At 38.1% G+C, this 17,260-nt stretch overlaps 1 protein-coding gene and 1 long non-coding RNA gene across 2 annotated transcripts in view; one reads left to right on the top strand and one right to left on the bottom strand.

The window, feature by feature from the left end:
• The window catches only part of LOC102628265 (phosphatidylinositol-3-phosphatase myotubularin-1-like), a 169,017-nt gene that overhangs the window by 59,428 nt on the left and 92,329 nt on the right, over positions 1 to 17,260 (top strand). The gene's annotated exons all lie outside the window — the stretch shown is intronic.
• LOC112497933 (uncharacterized) lies at positions 14,066 to 16,182 on the bottom strand. Its single transcript, XR_008054333.1, has 3 exons — positions 15,654 to 16,182; positions 15,150 to 15,218; positions 14,066 to 14,245 (listed from the first exon to the last, which is right to left on the bottom strand). It is a non-coding gene; the product is annotated as an uncharacterized LOC112497933 (long non-coding RNA).

Raw genomic sequence — 17,260 nt, 5'->3', positions numbered from 1 at the left:
AGAGGAGAAGGTGCTAAATATTGGGTATATTATCCTTCATCACATGCTTAGTACTCCCAACTTAGCCAAAAGATCCCTTCCATATGCAGCATTATTACCCGAATTCTAGAGTATTTCCGTGTCCCTATAACCGAGCCAATCTCCTTGAATTCAAGGGAATTAAGCGATGAATCAATTGCTAATTTGGGTTATTATTAGAGCGATGATCAATGGCGTAAAGATAACAGAAACAAAAAGGTTGGGGACATTGCTCCTAGAGATCATCGTTTCTTTAACGATGTCCGTCTTCCACACTTGCTTCCGATCTTAGTGCTCCATATCTCTCACGTCCTCCACCTTCCGAGGGCCCTTCCCACTCTACTTCAGCTGCCTCTAAGGATTTGTTGCAGTAGCTGTTAACTAAAGTGGATTCACTTTCTGAGCGGCAAGACAAACTTTAGTCTATGCTTGAAGCTTTTCACCTTCAGTCCATTTCCGAGCGAGAGCGTCTCTTTGTCAACAGCAGCAGCTTCTTGATGGCCACCATCAACTTTTTGCAGCTCTTGGATTTCCACCACCATCCTCTTCATTACATCCACTATCTCCTTAGCACTCTATTTTTTTTTTTATTTGTCACTCTGCACTACATTTCTTCATGCATTGTTGTTTTTTCATTTCCGGATGACATCTTGTTATTTGATATTTGGATATGTTGTTTTTAATTTATGGATTAAGGATGTTTGTTATTTGATCTTCGGATATGTTATATTTGGATAATGTTTTCGGATTCCTAGAATATTATAACTCTTTGGTTAATTATATGCTTAATTCTTATGTGTTGCTTGATGACTTGGTGGAGTTGTTGGTTTGTGTTACTTGTTTAAGCTTATATGGAAGTTTTTTTAACCACATTGTGTATTTGAGGATTTGTTCATTTTTAAGGGGAGACTCCGCCGAAATTTTTGCTCGCCCAAAATTGGTAATATCTTCATTGAATTATTTTTGGTGATCTTGTTTCAAATTGCATATATCTATTTTTTACAGTGGAAAATAAATATGATAAGTTTTTGATAATGTCATTTTGGTTAAATTTTTCGGTCTTAGCATACATTTCTAGTAATTTTGATGATGAAGGGGGAGGAGTTATGTATTTTGAATTTTGAATGTTATTTTGAATTTTGAATATAAAGACATGTAATACATATTTTGTATTTCAAGTATTTATGCATGGTTTTGAAATATTAAGGGGAAGCTTTCAAATTATCTAAATCAAATATTCAGGAGGAGTTTTTGTTTTGAATTTGATTTATAAGTTGAAGTCATGTATGCCATGTATTGAAGGGGAGTTTAATGTCAAAATACATGAGATGTTTGTCATCATCAAAAGGGGGGAGATTGTTAGCCTAAAAGGCTATACATAATGTAATTTTGATGCTAACAAACATGTGTATTAAGTAATTTAATAAATATTGTATTTCATATTTTCACTAGTTTTTTAAGGATAATATTTATGCAAGTGAATCAAGTGAAATCAAGATTGAAGACACTCAACGGACAACGGCAACATCAAGAATATAGTTTAGAGCTCAACGAACAAATTAATGCAATAAATTCTTGTAAAGCTGGTATGATTTAATTTATGCATGATTTAGCATTTGAGAAGCTCAAGAGATTAATTTAATTAAATACTTTTCATAAACTAAAGGTTTTATTTTTATAAAGTAAAGTATTTTGTGGATTTAAGTAATTTGGACTTAAATGCTAAGATTTGAAATCTTTGATTTTAATAAGTATTAAATTTCGGAGTTGGACGTTTTTACAAACATTTGAAATGTTTTGGGCCATACTATAATTTATGAATATTTTGGACTAAAGTGAAAGATTTTGAGAACTTTGAAAAATATGGGTAAAAGGACCTTTGTGCGAAATAACAAAATCTTTAGGGCCATATCATAATTTTAGAAAGTTTGAGAAAGACAACTATTCTTAGGAAGTTCTGAAATTGGACCTATTTGTAAAGTTTTATGATGTTTTAGGCTATAGTATAATTATAGATAGTTTTGGGCCAATGTGTAATTTTAGTTAATAGTATTACTGTAGCAAATTTCATAAATAACGGTAATATCACTGTTCCTAAGCGGCTAGCCGGATAATCAAGCAGCTAACCGCTTGGGCGCGAGAATTTACCAATAACGGCTAGTTTTTTGACTTTCACTATAAAAACTCAACTCAAACTTCATTCTAAGGATCAATGCAAGCAAATATAAGATCATATAACATATATTGAGCTTCTAAAATGCAAATCATCATTGATTGAATCATTATTGAGCTATTGGTTGCATATCCACTCTTAAAGAGAGTTTTTGTTGTAATTTTCATTTCTTATCAAATTGTGAGTGTGTAAGTGTGAGAAACACTTACGGTGAAGAGATTGGGGAGATAATCTCTTGGTTGTAAAGGTTCATTGACACCTTGGAAGTCAATTCTAAAAACTTGAAGCCTTGGGAGGCTTGGATAGTGAAATCCTCGAGCTTGGTTGGCTTGGAGGTGTGGACGTAGGCGGGGATTGCCGAACCACGTAAAAATCCACATGTTTATTTTTCTCTTCCCTTGCTCTTTTATTTTTACGCTTGTTTGAATTTATTGTTCTCTATTTCATTAAAGCGTTAAATTGATTTATTGTACGAATCGTATTGCATTATTTTTAAAAACTCAATTCACCCCCCTCTTGGGTTGCGTTACTTGCATCTCACATAGGGCGTTAGGGGTACCCCATTTGGCCTACCACACAAAAATATTAAAGAAAGCAAATAGCAGCAAAAGACTAAAGGTTAAGACACTGTCCTTTAGTAATATTTTCGTAGCATTGCAGCATTCCAGGGGTGCCTCACGATTGTCTCATCCATGTGGAGTAGCCTGTATGCACCTGACCCAATGGGTTTGTCGATGCGGTAAGGTCCTTCCCAATTTGCCCCAAAAGTGCCTTTGCAGGGTACCCTAATGTTCTGAGTTACCCTTCTCAAGACCAAGTCTCCTTTCTTGAAGGATCGAGGGCGTACCCTTTTTTCATATAGACCCAAAATGCGATGCTAATATATGGTTGTCCTCAATTCTGCTCTAGCCCTTTTTTCAGCCACCAAATCAAGGTTGGAAGCAATCAAGGAGGTGTTCTCGGCCTCATCAAAGTATTCAACCCTGTGAGAGGGTACCCCGATTTCCGCTGGAATCACTGCGTCAACACCGAATGCGAGGGAAAAATAAGTCTCCCAGGTGGAAGTGTTTTGAGTAGTCCGGTAGGCCCACAGAACCCCAGGTACCTCGTCTACCTATGCTCCATTTCTTTCTTCTAGCTTCTTCTTCAGGATACCTTTGATAATCTTGTTAACGGCTTCGACTTGCCCATTAGATTGGGGATAGGCAGGTGTAGCAAATTGGTTGGCTATCCCAAGCTTCGAACAAAAACTTTAAAATTTTTCATATCGAATTGCTTGCCGTTATCACTAACAATTGCATAGGGGATCCCAAATCTGCAAATGAGGTTCTTCCAAATGAATTCCGTGGTTTTTCTTTCTGTGATGCTTGTTAGTGGCTCTGCTTCCGCCCACTTTGTGAAATAATCTACCGCCACGATTGCATATTTTGCTTGCCCCTTCCCAGTAGGTAACGGCCAATGAGGTCCACTCCCCATATAGCGAAGGGCCAAGGGAAAGATATAACGATTAGCTTCTCTGGGGGTAGGTGGGGTACCCTGGCGAACCTTTGGCATTTGTCACAGCTTCGTACCATATTCTTGGCATCTTCCCGCATGGTAGGCCAGTAGTACCCCTGATGGAGAGCTTTTTGCGCCAGTGATTGTGCTCCATAGTGATTGCCACAAATCCCCTCATGTATCTCCCTCATGACATACTCGGCCTCGTCACTTCCCAAGCATTTAAGGTTAGGAAGAGTGAACTCTCTTCTGTATAGGGTATCCTGGATCAGGCAGTACCGCGCGGCTTTATACTTTAGTCTTCTTGCTTCGCTTTTATCTGAGGGGAGGTCTCTGTCCTTGAAGTACCTTATGATAGGCTCCATCCAAAGTACCTCGTTGGACAGTGATCCTATTTCCAACGGCTCTAGGGGATCAATGCTGGGGGCGGGTATGTATTCTGTCGTGATGGGGTCAGCTGACTGAGCTGCACTAAGGGATGCCATTTTTGCCAGGGTGTCGGCTTCGCTGTTCTCCAGTTGGGGTACCCTTTCCACCTTAACCTCGCAAAATTGGGACATCAATTCTCTGGTTTTTCCGAGGTACCCCTTCATGTTTTCCTCTTTCGCTTGATATTGTGCGGTAATCTGACTTACCACCAACTAGGAGTCGCTCTTGATGTGTACCCTCTTTACTCCCAAAGCCTTCAACATCCTTAACCCTACTATAATGGCCTTGTATTCGGCTTCGTTGTTTGAAGCCTTGAATCCAAATTGCAAAGCGTAGCATATTTTCACCTTGTTCGGGTTGATTATAATAACTCCTGCACCACTTCCGTGTGAGTTAAAGGAACCATCTACATATATTTACCAGACATGCCCCCCTTCGTCGGTGGATGGGGTATCGGACAGGTACCTCAGATCACCTTCACTACTTAAGTCATTGGAAAATTCCGCAATGAAATTAGCGATAGCTTGGGCTTTAATCGTCGATCGAGGCTTGAAGATGATGTCAAACTCGCTTAATTCGAGGGACCATTGGAGAAGCCTTCCGGACATGTCTAACTTCTGGAGGATTTGCCGGAGGGGAAGGTTGGTGACGACTGCAATGGTGTGAGCTTGAAAATATGGTCTGAGCTTCCATGCGGAGACAACCAATGCCAAAACGATCTTTTCAGAGGTGGGGTACCTCTTTTCGGCATCAACCATAGCCTTACCAGTGTAGTAAATAGGTCGTTGTATCCCATTATCATCCTCTCGGAGTAACACGGAGCTGGTGGCATGCTCGGATACGGTGAGATACAACAGAAGCCCCTCTCCCGGCTCAGGTTTGGCAAGTAGTGGAGCATTCACGAGGTACCCCTTCAGTTCTTGGAAAGCCTCTTCGCAATCGGGTGTCCATTGGAGCTTCTTGCCGGTCTTCAAAGCTTTGAAAAAGGACTTACACCGGTCTGTAGCCTTGGAGATAAAGCGGCTTAGGACAGCTACCCGGCCTGCCAAGCTTTGAACCTTCTTGATGGTGCGTGGCGATTTCATGTTTTTGAACTGCGCGAATTTTATCGGGGTTGAGAGACTACTTAGACACTCATGGCACCACATCGTCTGATGAATTGTCATCATTCTTGGTTAGTCATGGGACCTATGAAGACCTTTTCTTTTCTTATCTTAAGTTATTTTAATCGGTGTCCCGAATGCTGAGAAAAAAAAAGTTTGCTTCTGACATCAGCCGCAACATGCTTGACACAAATTTCTGAAGAGCATTTGCAGTTCTAGGAACATTATTACCTCACAGTTCCTCTCATGTTGAGTTGGAACCTTGTCACATTACTCGTTTATGGTATTTTTAATTTGAGTCATTTGCTCAGTGCTCAGTCTGTATAAATGTTCAAATTCCTCATTTTTTTTTTTGAAAGTGTTACAAGGTGGATATCCTCAGGTTGAATTGTTAAGGTTTTTTAAATGTCTGTCTGCTGAACTTTGGATAACTGTTATCCTTTGAACATATGTTTATGCTATTTTCCAATTTTATTGACAGAGACATGGTGGTTGGACATGGGGTGGGGGCAATCTAAGCAGTATGTCAGCTTCAGTATCAACCCTTGGAGACAGTGGTTGGTTAATACATGTTCAGAGTATCCTGGCTGGTTCAGCTTGGATTGCTGCACAAATCACTTTAGAATCAGCTTCTGTGCTAGTACATTGCAGGTCGGAAGTTTTTTGATGCCATAACTTCCTGGACTGGTCATTACTAGAAATGGATAAAAATATTTCAGTTTCTGCTCAGAAAAGTTTTACATTTTGAATTTTTAGTTATGTAAGCTTTGCTTCATAACAACTATAAATACTTAAATAAATTCTTGATTGGCTATTGAGTCATATTTCTGGATATATGCAATTTTTAGATTCCTTATTTCTGGTTTATATCATATATGCAGAGACAAGGTTAGGTTACATTTATAGAATTTTCTATTTGTCTTGGATGACAGAGAGGATGATTTCAAAAGGACCTCGTCATTTATCATTTCTTTATTTGTTTGTTTATTTTCTTTTAAGTTGTTTTTATCTGAAACTCTGGTCAGCAAGGTATAACGACCAATCCATTGTTTTCATATGTGAACTTGGGAGGGCTCTTTGTCAAAAATTGTGTATTTTTACGTAGGTTTACTCCAGGAGTTTTTCATGGATTGCTGGCAGCAATCTTTGAAGACTAAGAGAGGCAGGTAAAAATCCAGTTCTCAAACTGAGCTTTAGATTGGAGTGATTACGATGATGTTAAAGTTGTCTATGAACTTGTGTAATTAATAGCCCGTTTGGGAGTGTGGTGCAAAGCCCAGCTACTAAAGGGTTTGGTAACACTCGTAGCTGGACTTTAGTAGCTTAGCAAATTTTTTCCCAAACACACCCTTATTTAGATTGAGTTGAGTTTAATCCAAATGACTTCTTATTCCACCATTTAGAGAGCTGCGAGATAGAGAGAGCAAGAGACAGGAGTTTTTATTGCAATTTCGCCTACTTCTGTAATCAGGATAGATATTAGAGATTTCCTGTTTGAAGTCCTAGGTAATTCCTATTTTGATGTGTTAAAGATTAATAAAATGAAAACGTTTTGTTGACACTCAACAAAATGGAAAATTTGTATTTCAGGTGTTTCCCTGAAATTGGCCTTTATTGGCCTTTTTTAACATTTTTGTATTTTGGTGTCTAACATGTTCATTTGCCTTTGTGTTATGCAGTGATGGTTGGGATAGAACAACTCAGTTGGTTGCACTTGCTAATTTTTTACTTGATCCATACTATCGAACATTCGCTGGATTTCAGGTACATTTTTATTCTTGAAACTTTAGCTCTTATTGGCAGTCTTAAGATCTTTTTTTCTGATGTTTCTGCCAAGATGTTCTTAAATAATCTAGTATGAAAGGCAATGTGGGAACTCTTTTGTTGCATGCATAGGTTTTTTGTGGCCCTTTTAGTTTATTTTTTTCCCATTTTAATTTTACTGTCTCAGAATCAAGTGTTGGCATTGATTTTTTTTTTCTTTGCTTATTTTTTATTTTCTTCTTGGGTTGCTGTACCGTTCTTATTTGTCTTATCCATATGAGATGGTAACATGGATATCATTTGCCTTGCTCTTCAGTTATGCACTCAGTGTGATGCGTGATGTGACTCATAAATTATAAAATCTTTTTTCTTGGTGCAGGCACTTGTTGAAAAAGATTGGCTAGCATTTGGCCATCCATTTTCGGATCGTGTGGGAATGCCAACCCTCTCTGGAAGTGGTGATATATCTTTTGAATTATGTAGGCAGTTCTCTACTGGGAGTTTTTCGTCATCACCCATGCGCCAATCATCTGGTTCATTAGCACCTCAAGCTTCTGGTTCTTCTCATGCACAGAACAACTATTCTCCCATATTTTTGCAGGTTCTTGCATTAATATTTAGTTTAACTATTGAGTCGTTAGTAGAATCTTCATTTAATTAATATTTTCAAAATTCAGAAGCTTAAACCGATAAGGGCCTGAAAAACAAATCTTAACATGCATCATGTGAAATGTTGACTAAGATGAGCTTGCAGATGGGCTAAGATACAGGAGAGCTCGAAAATGAGCCAAAGAATTGAAATTTAAATAATTAAAATTGAGTTTGCACTTGTGGAAATTTAACTTGAGACATTATCTTTTGATACCATGTTAGAGAAACCTTTTGACCCAAAAGCTCAAGTTCTTAGCGCACTTCATTAAGTAGCTGCTCAATCCTGTATAAACACTAGCTTGCCTTGAGGTCCTGACCCCTCTTCCATGCCTTTGGCTCTACTGTGGGAGGACTTCAGCTTTCTAGTTGTGTTATAAGTTTGTCTGAGGAAAAATTAATGATCTGGTGTGTGAATTTGTTTCTGCAGTGGGTTGATTGTGTTTCACAATTGATGCGGATGTATCCATTTGCCTTTGAGTTCTCGTCGGTATGTATTTTCTTCTATATGTGAAATGAATTTCTTATTCTGTAACATATCCCATCATTAAACTTGAATGTGCTGGTGAAATGTTTTCTTTCTTTCCATTTTTTTCCCCTTCTCTCTTCATTGTTTCATATCTGATGACAATGCTATATTTGCTACAGGATTTGAGTAAAAATAAAAACAGCAAGATTTGATTATGCTGTCAATAAAATCCTGCAAGATTGTAGGAAAAAAATTTGTTTTTGAATTGTATGATATCAGATATGTGTTAAAGATATGTAGGCAGATTTTTTGGCTTTGTTTGTTTCTTTTCATGTATAAATTCAAATATTGCAGCAATGAATTATAATGCAATTAGCAGCCCCAATTTCTCTGTGTACTCTTTTCTTTGTTTAAAACCAACAAAGTGGTATCAGAGCCCTTATTCTTAAGGGACCTGTAACGTGATTAGAGAGGCTTCCTACACTTCAATATGGCAGGAAATGGTTTCTTATCTGCTCCTCCAGTTTTCACAGGTGAAAATTATCAAATATGGGCTGTGAAAATGGAATCTTACCTGGAAGCATGTGACCTATGGGACTTGGTGGAAGCAGATCCAGAGGATCCACCATTAGCTCATATGAGGAATAACAGGGATGAAAGAAAAAGGAGATATAAGGCCAAGACATGCATTCACTCTGCAGTTTCAGAGACAATTTTCACAAAGATCATGACTTGTGAAACAGCGAAACAGGCATGGGATCTTTTGAAACAAGAATATCAGGGGAACGTCAGGACAAAACAAATGCAGGTCCTGAACCTGAGAAGGGAATTTGAAATGCAGAAAATGAAGGAGACAGAAACAGTTAATGACTATAAAGACAAGTTGATGATGATTGCCAATAAAATTAGAATGCTTGGGGAAGAGTTTTCTGATAGAAGGATTGTAGAGAAGATTTTGGTGACCTTGCCTGAGAGATTTGAATCTAAAATCTCTTCACTTGAAGAGTCCAGAGATATGTCAACAATAACATTGGCAGAGCTTGTCAATGCACTGCAAGCTCAAGAACAAAGGAGAGCTTACAGAAAGGAGGAGATGGTTGAAGGAGCATTTCAAGTGAAAGAGGCTGATCAAGCTCAGGGAGGCAGCAAAGAAAAGAAACAGTGGAGTAAGAAGATTTACAAGAAGGGGGCAAGTAGCATCAATGAAGGCAACAAGGGCAAGCACTCCCCGTGTCCTCACTGTAAGAAAACCTCTCATCCGCAAAAGAAATGCTGGTTTAGGCCTGACATTCAATGCAGGGCATGCAAGCAAATGGGGCATATGGAGAGGGTGTGTAAAAACAAACAGCAAGAAGGACACCAAGCTTAAGCAGCAGAACAACAACAGGATGAACAACTTTTTGTTGTATCTTGTTTTTCGAGTAACAGTTCGAGTGATGATTGGCTCATAGACAGTGGATGCACAAATCACATGTCTTTCGATGAATCTCTTTTCAAAGAAGTAAACAAGTCAGAAGTGTCAAGAGTTAAAGTTGGCAATGGGCAGTATATTGAAGTGAAAGGTAAAGGGACAGTTGCAATAAAAAGCTCAACAGGTATCAAGTTTATTTCTGATGTATTACTTGTTCCTAAAATTGATCGAAATCTGCTGAGTGTGGGACAATTGCTTGAGAAAGGTTATTCTGTTGTATTTAAGAATAACATATGTGTCATTACTGACCCAAATGGTGTAGTGTTGTTCTCTGTGAAAATGAACAGCAAAAGCTTCAGCTTAAGTTGGAACAAGGATAAATGTAGTGCATATCAATGTACTTTAAACCAGGCTGAGTTATGGCACAAGCGGATGGGGCATTTTCATTATTCTGCATTAGATTACATGCAGAAAAATGATCTTGTGCAAGGAATGACTTTCAATGGAGGAGGAGCATCAGTGTGTGGAGTCTGTCAGCTGGGAAAACAAGCTAGATTGCCATTCCCTGTTAATAAGGCATGGAGAGCAGTTGAGAAGCTTCAGTTAATCCACACAGATGTTTGTGGACCTATGAGGACTGCATCCTTAAATGGTAATAGGTACTTCATGGTTCTTATTGATGATTTTAGTAGAATGTGTTGGGTTTACTTTCTCAAACAAAAATCTGAAGTTGCTAGTGTGTTTTGGAAGTTTAAAACATGGATTGAAAATCAAAGTGGCTGTAAAATCAAGGTGATCAGATCTGATAATGGGACTGAATATACAGCTGATAAATTTGCTAAGTTTTGCGAAGCTGCAGGGATTGAACATCAGCTTACAGCAACCTATACACCTCAACAAAATGGAATCAGTGAGAGGAAAAACAGAACAGTCATGGAGATGGCTAGATGTTTGTTGTTTGAGAAGGAAATGCCAAAAATGTTTTGGGCTGAGGCTGTTAATACTGCTGTATTTTTGCAAAACAGGTTACCAACAAATGCTTTAAAGGGAAAAACACCTTTTGAAGCCTGGTTTGGTTTTAAACCCTCTATTAATAACTTAAGAATTTTTTGTTGCATGTGTTTTACTCATGTTCCAGATGCAAAAAGAGAGAAGTTGGATCAAAAAGCAAAATATGGAGTTTTTGTAGGATACAGTACTCTCACCAAAGGTTATAGAGTTTATCAACCTTTGACGGGAAGAATCATAGTGAGTAGAGATGTTAAATTTGACGAAGCCGGAGGATGGAATTGGGAAACAGCTGAACCAAAGCAAGCTTTTGCAGAAGAAAAAGCACCAGAATTGCGAGATGATGATATAATTGATGATGAGCCAATAAGAGGTACCAGACCACTTACAGAAATTTATCAAAAGTGCAATATGGCTGTGCTTGAACCTGCAGGTTATGATGAGGCTGCTAAAGATCCAAAGTGGCTTGAAGCAATGGAAGATGAGATCAAGATGATTCACAAGAATCAAACTTAGGAGTTGGTGGACAGACCACTACACAAGAAAACTATTGGTGTGAAATGGGTTTATAGAACCAAACTCAATGCTGATGGTTCTGTAAACAAATTCAAAGCAAGGCTGGTTGTAAAAGGGTATGCTCAACTATTTGGTGTTGACTTTTCTGAAACGTTTGCACCTGTAGCACGGCTGGACACCATCAGATTGCTTCTAGCACTTGCAGCACAAAAGCAGTGGAAAATCTACCAGCTTGATGTTAAATCAGCCTTTTTAAATGGCTATTTGGATGAAGAAATCTTTGTTGAGCAGCCTGAGGGTTTTGTTGCAGATCTAAAGAAAGTATATTTATTAAAAAAGGCATTATATGGCTTGAAGCAGGCTCCAAGAGCTTGGTACAGCAGGATTGATGATCATTTGCTGAACATAGGCTTCAACAAGAGCATGAGTGAATCAACTTTGTATATTCAAGTAATTAATCATGAATTGATTGTTGTTTCACTTTATGTTGATGATTTGCTTGTCACAGGAAGCAATGAAGAATTAGTGAAGCAATTTAAGGTTCAAATGATGCAAGCATTTGAAATGACTGATCTAGGAGAGATGACTTTCTTTTTAGGTCTGGAAATTCAAAAGTCACAGCAGGGGATCTTCATTGGACAGCAAAAATATGCTAAAGAAGTGCTAAAAAAATTCAACATGGAGGATTGCAAGTCAGTATGTACTCCTTTAGCTCAAAATGAGAAATTTAGTAAAGATGATGGTGCTGAAAAGATTGACGAAGCATTACATAGGAGTCTTATAGGTTGCTTGATGTATTTGACAGCAACAAGACCTGATATAATGTTTACTGTGAGTTTGCTGTCCAGATATATGCATTGTGCAAGTGAATTGCACTACAAGGCTGCTAAAAGGGTGCTCAGGTATATCAAGGGAACTTTGGATCATGGAATAAAATTTGAGAAGGAAGACAAGCTCATTTTGCATGGTTTTGCTGATAGTGATTAGGCAGGATCCTGTGATGATATGAGGAGCACGTCAGGCTACTTGTTTAGTCTTGGTTCAGGTTGTTTCTGTTGGAGTTCAAAGAAGCAGGAAATCGTAGCTCAGTCTACTGCTGAGGCTGAGTATATTGCAGCTGCTGCTGCAGTCAATCAAGCCTTATGGCTAAGGAAGCTTATGACAGATTTGAAAATGATTCAGGATTATGCAACTGAAATCTTTGTTGATAATCAAGCTGCCATAGCAATTTCTAACAATCCAGTGTTCCATGGGAAGACAAAGCATTTCAAAATTAAGTATTATTTTGTTAGAGAAGTCCAGAAGAATGATGAAGTAAGGCTCGTGTATTGCAAGACTGAAGACCAGCTAGCTGACATTTTGACAAAGGGACTGTCAAAGTCAAGATTTGAGTTGTTGAAGAAAAGAATTGGTGTCTGCAGCAAAAATAGCAAGGAGGAGTGATGATAATGCTATATTTGCTGCAGGATTTGAGTAAAAATAAAAACAGCAAGATTTGATTATGCTGTCAATAAAATCCTGCAAGATTGTAGGAAAAAAATTTGTTTTTGAATTGTATGATATCAGATATGTGTTAAAGATATGTAGGCAGATTTTTTGGCTTTGTTTGTTTCTTTTCATGTATAAATTCAAATATTGCAGCAATGAATTATAATGCAATTAGCAGCCCCAATTTCTCTGTGTACTCTTTTCTTTGTTTAAAACCAACAATATCCTTTCCAGAGAAAACCAGTTGTTGACTTTTCTACTCTTTCGTATCCAGGCTTTTCTGGTGGATTTCTTGGACTGTGTGCTTTCTTGTCGCTTTGGAAACTTCTTGTGCAACAGGTAGTTTCACATTAATACAAGCAGTGGGGTGGATCCTATTCCAATAAAAGCTGTGGTAACTGGCATGCATTTACTTCATCTGTTATGACTATTGGGATAACAGCAGGACTTAGCCAGTAATTTGTCCTAAAGAGCTGCTTTTTTAAGTTCTCTCTCTTTTTCCTTTTCTATTGTTTTTCCTGCAGTGCGATGGTTTTACATGCCCAGGGGCTTGGTCTTTTTGATTAAATCTTTAGTTAAGGGAAATGAAAAGTTAAATTGATACAAGTTTGAGGTTCAAATCTTTTTTTTTTTTTTAATTTTTCCTCTTTCGAAGTAGAAAGGATGAGAAAAAATTAAGAATTCTTGATGTGATTATTACATAGTGGAACTGTTATATTTAAAAGCATAATGGTCTTTTGTTTTTGTCAATTAAAAAGAAAAAAAGAAAAATTGATGCAAAAGTTATAGAGTTTGAGAAGGATTGAGAGTATAAATGATACAATTTGTTCAGAAGGGAGCATTAACAAACTATACAGATAAATCTAAAGTATAATGGATTAAAAGGTTGTATTTTAAGTTAGCTTGTAATTTTTGTTAAATTGACTTCATTATGTTTTTAGCTTGTCAGCATGGTTTGGATGTTTCTTTTACTTCATAAGTATGTTGTATAATCTCAGGAACTACTGGTCAAAGAGAAATTTTGCTACATTTCATCCCCTGAAGTTGCTGTTTTATTAATGAACATGTATAACTGGTACAGGCATTCTTATGAATGATGTTTATATTTGCTGGTGCAAAATCAGCTTGTTTACTTATTTTTTCCAATTATATAATATTGTAGCTGTATGGAAACATATACAAACAAATTGGAATGGAACAGTTTAACTCTCAAGGCACTGCTGAGAAAGTTTTTGAATTATCTGATTTGTTAGTCTTAATTTTCAGTGAAAAGGAGAGACAGCAATGTGGTGTTGCTGAAGCATGTGGGTACTTGTGGGCATATCTGGCTGATTTGCGTTCTTCGTGAAACGACCCGCCCCGCAACCTCCCCCAGGGCGAGTCTATCTAAACTCGTAAAATCGAATTAATAACAAATCTATAAAAATTTCGGCAGAGTCTCCCTTATGAATAAAACATATCCAACCCTGCAAATGACAAAATAACACTCCCGAAATAATTTAATAACCAAATATCCTCCATAACCAACTTCTCAAACCAACTTCTCAAATCAACTTATCAAATATCACCAAAATCATCCGAATATTAAAATACAACGATTATCCTTAATAACATAAAATAATAACACAAATTTCGAATATAATAATAAAATCCACGACTTCTAGCATCATCACGTGACCACAATATCAAACTAACGTTCACTACTGGGTTGACTGATGTACCTGTAAATCTCCCGTGGGGGGGAAAAATATAATAAAAGAGGGGTGAGTATAAAACTCAGTGAGCTCAGTGAGTGGATAGTAGGTGCTGATACTTTAATAAATTATTCAAAATCATTTAATCTTTCTCAAATCTTTTCTTAAATCAATTTCAATTTCGTAAATCAATTCTCAAATCAATTTCTCAAAATATCATAAACTCATTTAATTCAAATTGAATAACTGCAATAATAAATCTGCATAAAATCGATGGAATCACCATACTCATATTAAATACTGAATACTAAAAACTGTCATCAAACAAGTACCCAGGGGATAATCTGATCATATCCGGGCTACAACGGCCAGGCAATGACGCACTATCTGGGTAACGTCACGCCCCGGAGCCACAACGGATAGATGGGGACGATCTCATCTCATATCTCATATCTCTTATCTCATATATCTGTACTGTGCATGCATAAGCCCCCAAAAGGCAAAAGCGCCCGAACACACGGCCCAAAGCCTCTATGTGTGTCCCGACGGGCCCCAAAGGCCTCTATCTCATCTTATCTGTATCTCTTTTCTGTATCTCTTTTTATCTGTATCTCTTGTATCTGGAGGGAAGGGTACTGTCTAATGATTTCAAAACTGATAGTAAACATATGATCCCATCTGAAATCTCATTTTCTTTCTATTCAACATATCTCAAGTCTGCTCAATTCTAATATCATGCTTTTACTCAAAAACGCTAATAAAATCATAAATCGAACTCATTCTCAATCATAATAAATATCAACACATAAATAAAAGTCAATTCGCTGGAAAATCATTAAATCAACGCATTAAACATTTATTTCTCAAACATACTGTACTATATAAGAAAATCAGCATATACTATGAAAATAGTTTTGTATATTCCACTCACAGTGATGATGTCTAGACTCAGTATCAACAACGTCCGCGGGTAGATTCTCGTTCGCGGATGCGGATCCTCCTAATCACGGAAAACACCATAATTATTCTCCGTAAAAACCAATTAATATAATAAATCTCGAAACAAATATCTATTAACGATAAACTAGTCCCGCATGTATAAAATTACCAAAATGCCCCTATAGGCCAAAATTGCCAAAATACCCCCAACATCAATATTTTACCAACTTATCCTCAAACTTCATGATTTTACCAAATTATCCTCATATTCGTTAATACCCATATTGTCCTCAATTCAGATTACATAAATTAATCACATTGTTCGAAATTACGAAATTACCCTCGGTTCGTAAAATTACCGAAATGTCCTTAACGAGTTAAATCACCGAATTACCCTTAAAATCACAAATTACTTCACTGCCCTCAACCAACATTACCAAAATGTCCATTATTTACATAAAATTACACAATCACCCCCAAAAGTCCATGAATTTACCGAATTGCCCCTCGCCGGTCAACGGTGACCGGACTTCAGTCAACGACGATGGGGAACTTAGGTCTGCTAGTTCCGGCCTCGGTGAATCCAACGGTGGCGGCCGTGAGTTGCCACGCGCGCTACCGGCTGCGGATCGAAGTTCCAAAGTTCCACAAATTTTCGGAGATCATTCGGCGAGTTCCCGACGTCCCCGGTGGTCGTGGCTGGTCGGGAAATGTTGCTGGGGATGTGAGGAACCAGTTCCAAGTGGTGGCGCGTCACAACTCCGGCGGGATCAACGGCAACGAAAACGGGTCGAAGCCGCGACTTTTCGAGCTCGATCACCGGCGTTCTGGCCAGTTTCCGGCGACGATAACAGCAGGGATACGACGGTCTGCTTCCAAGCTTCAGATCGGTACCAAGCACGGCCGGTAAAGTGGCTGAAGTTGGGAGAAATCGTCGGGTCAATCCGCGGGTTACTGGGTCGGGTTCTCGGGTCAACGGGTCTGACTTCTCTCTCTATCTTTCTCTCTCTTCTCGGGTTCTTACTCTCTAAAATGGAAAACCCGTTTCCCTCTTTCCAGTTATACAATTCTGCCCCTTTTTTTTTTTTTTTTTTTTTTTTTACAAATTAAGCGAATTTCAGATCCGTTACGAAAATAAAATCCGACCATCGGCGCGTATAATCGAGCTCAATTTATCCCAATTAAACTATAGTGACGAAATTAAAAATTAATAGAGAAGAGAAAAATAAAAATCGGCCCTTTATTAAGAAAATCCAAGTGCGTATATTACACTTCGGCAGGAAGCTCTCATGTTCACTATAACCTCTTTTATGATCCGCTGAAACATAATGGTCCTCTTTTACCTCCGGCTGCAGCTTTAGCCCCAACTTTGTGGCCTCAATTCCATCTGCGCTGGGCTTGTCCCACCGAAGCCCAAACTGGGGAGCTTGAAGCACAATGTAGGGACATGGCTATAAAGTTCTCTGAACTGAAGAAGGTAAGGAAATTTTTCCTTCTGTTCTACAGGTGCAATTTTGTGTTGTACTAGACAATATGGATTTAGACAATTGGAAAATATGAATTTTACCCTCCTTTCGGGTGATAGACAACAATAAAAGGTTGTTTTCTATTGGTTAATGGAACCCCTCACTTGTTCATATTATCCTAAATGACAATGAACTGACCTCGTCTTTTTTTTACTGTAATTGAATTATAGAGGGTCTGTAAATAGTATTCAGTCGATTAAAATTCCTGGCAGGCAAAAGAGTTAGCGGAAAAGAAAGCTAAAGAAACCATCATTGCTATGGAATCACAAACTGCAGAGTTAAGAAAGGAGACGCAACTCAGGAGCAAGGCTGTGAATGTAGCCAATAGGGCCAGCAAGGAAAGTGAAGCCATAAATCGAGCCGTTCAATCATTAGGATGCAAGGTTCAATTTTCTAGCAGTGGTGATTGTACTGTTGACTTTGAAGGTAATACAACTGAGAGTCCACTGAAAATGTCCGCTTCAAAAAGAGTATCTGATGGCAGTATACAGTATGATGAGAAATCAGATTTCTCTGTTTCAGTCACCGTAATGGATGATGTTGTTTCCAGCAATCCAATTGGTCAGATGTGTGAAGC

Source organism: Citrus sinensis, chromosome 4, assembly GCF_022201045.2.
Source record: "Citrus sinensis cultivar Valencia sweet orange chromosome 4, DVS_A1.0, whole genome shotgun sequence".
Classification (NCBI taxonomy): domain Eukaryota; kingdom Viridiplantae; phylum Streptophyta; class Magnoliopsida; order Sapindales; family Rutaceae; genus Citrus; species Citrus sinensis.
The sequence above is the reverse complement of the archived record's forward strand: the minus strand, read 5'-3'. Positions and strand labels throughout refer to the sequence as shown.